We start from the raw sequence: 2,604 nt of genomic DNA, 5'->3' as shown, positions 1-2,604 counted from the left end.
TCGTTAATTTTGTCACTATGCAGATATGTAAAACAAATGCGGCTATTTTAAATTTACAAATGCGGTCATAGAACCGCATTTGATCAGCACACATTCGTAAATCTGGCATTTACAAATGCGGTTCTATGACCGCATTCATAAATCACATTTACAAATGCGGTTACCTAAAATAACCGCATTTGTATATTATTCTGAATTAGGGAGTGAGTTTGGGGTTTAGGATTTATGAATGCGGTCTTGGTAAAAACCGCATTCATAAATCACTATTTACAAATGCGGTCTTGGTAAATGACCGCATTTGTAAATAGTGCTGTTTTTTTTAAAGTTCACTCTGTTTTGTGCAGAAACCATATATTTAAATAACCTGCATAATGATCAAACCCAGCCAGACAAATACAAAAATGTAGTAATCAATTGAAATCATCAAAATGTACATTTACAAGTGATCAAATTACATATAATAAAACCACTATTGTTTACCTATGCTAGAGTTATAAAAATTAATGAAATATGTGGACCAAGAATCTCTAACATATGAAATGCCTTCCTCACTCATTGGTGTTTCTTCTGTGAATAACTGCATTGCAAAGTTGACATAAATTAGTTTCTAGATATATATATATATATATATATATATATATATATATATATATATATATATGTTCAAGAATTATAAAAATGATTTAACATATACCTCTTTCCAACCAGTTTTAACACCTAGTCTTATAATGGTAATCATCCATTGCATAATGTAATAGCCACACTCATAGCTTCCTGGTTGTTTATTACACTATAATTCAATAAAAAGTAATATGTTAGTATATTGATAAACAATGATAATAGAGAAAGAAAAAAATTACAAACCTTTACTCTTATGTAGTTCAAATTATTTGAACTGGATCGACCTTTTAGGATGTTATATCCACGCCATGAACTGGTTAATACAAAAAACCTCATTAGTAGATGGTTAATTAGTAACATACACAGTTTATACTATACTTACGTATCAATGATGTCCTTAAATTTTGTGGGCATCTTCTTGTGTAGGGAACAAAACCACACAGCAGTTTATCAACCATTGATAAGACAAGTAACTGCCAATGATGCCTATATGATCAATGAAAAGAGTTAGTAAATATTTAAAACATGAAATAATAATAATTGATGACATATAATTAAACTTACTCATTAATATAAGGGCATAAATAAATTTGTTTTCCCTCTTTTTCCAGGATGTTAGTGATGTATGCTCGAGTCTCAGTTGAGTTTGGTCCAACGGGATTAGTATATGCAGGATCTAAGAATCCATACATATTTTCCTTCCCCTCAGTGATACAGACTCTATGCAAAAACCTACAAGTTTTTAGTTAAAGCATAATCAATAATAATTTAACATAAAGTAAATTGAATAATAGGTAAAGATACTTACATCATAAAAAATTGAATTATACTTATATTGAGCTCCTGTTTCCCAGATATAAATTCTGATAAATCTGTGTTGTAAATTATCAGTGGCAGTTCAGTGTTTATTTGAAAAAATGTATTATCCCACGGAACTGGAAAAGGATCATTGCCAATCTGACTAGCAATGAGACGTAGGGAAGCCATAGGATCGTCAACTGGAACCTCACGCTTATTTTTCGGACTTGGTGGCTGAAAAGGTTTCTACAAGATAAACAACATTTGTATTAAATTATATGTAATATATAAATATAAATAAAAAATAATATAATGAAACGAAATTATTACATGAGGTTCGGGCATAGATCGAATGAGCTCTCTGGGCCAGGCAACGAATGTCTGAAATGCATCGGCCACAGTGGTTACCTCATCTGAAGGTAGTGGAACACGAGCATCAGGAAATCGTACTTTTTCAACTGTTACCTTCGCCACATCAGGGGAGAGAGGAACGTTATGTAAGGTGGTGGCGTTTTTATAGACTTTTCCAAGTGCCACCACCCGAGGAAGTTTGCCGCCCACTACCAGTAGCTCACAATCCTCTGTCTACCCATTGATATCATCCCCTGATGTTGGAGGAGCCGCACAACTCCCCTTTGTGCTCTTGGGAGTGGGACTAACAAGGGGTTCAATCGGCTAAGCACAAACTTGTTGCGATAGAAACTCTTGTCGCATTCGATCATTCTCCTTTTTCATCTCCAGCCACATCAAATCAGTCTCCTTTCTCATCTCCTCCATTATTTCTTCACGTAACTTACTCTTCTTGGAGGAGGAGGATGGCTGTCGTTCTGAAACTCCAAAATAAAGTTTAATTCTGACCCCTTGTCCAGCGGCACGAACACGACCAGAGTGTTCAGGTCGTCCAATTGCTTCAACCAGGATATCGTGACGACCTTCAGCAACAAATTTACCGTCGGATTCCAAGGAATCCTGCATGAGTACACAAAAATCATATTTTCAATCATTAATATAATTAATGCTTTAAAAAAATTGAAAATAACAAAAATAACTTACAATTTTTTCGATTATAACCCCGGATTGCTCAGAACTTGGTGCACCCGACTTTTTAATTCGGGCCCTCTTCCATTTTACATGGCGAAAAGGTGGTGATGGAGGAGAAGTGACCCCTGTTTCTACATTCTCAGA

The 2,604-nt window shown here is 34.6% G+C and overlaps 1 long non-coding RNA gene across 1 annotated transcript; it reads right to left on the bottom strand.

Moving 5' to 3' along the window:
- Positions 1-394: 394 nt before the first annotated feature.
- LOC137827156 (uncharacterized) lies at positions 395-934 on the bottom strand. Its single transcript, XR_011083672.1, has 3 exons — positions 865-934; positions 695-790; positions 395-577 (listed from the first exon to the last, which is right to left on the bottom strand). It is a non-coding gene; the product is annotated as an uncharacterized lncRNA (long non-coding RNA).
- Between the last annotated feature and the right edge of the window lie 1,670 nt (positions 935-2,604).

Source organism: Phaseolus vulgaris, chromosome 8 (assembly GCF_000499845.2).
Source record: "Phaseolus vulgaris cultivar G19833 chromosome 8, P. vulgaris v2.0, whole genome shotgun sequence".
Lineage (NCBI taxonomy): Eukaryota > Viridiplantae > Streptophyta > Magnoliopsida > Fabales > Fabaceae > Phaseolus > Phaseolus vulgaris.
The sequence above is the reverse complement of the archived record's forward strand: the minus strand, read 5'-3'. Positions and strand labels throughout refer to the sequence as shown.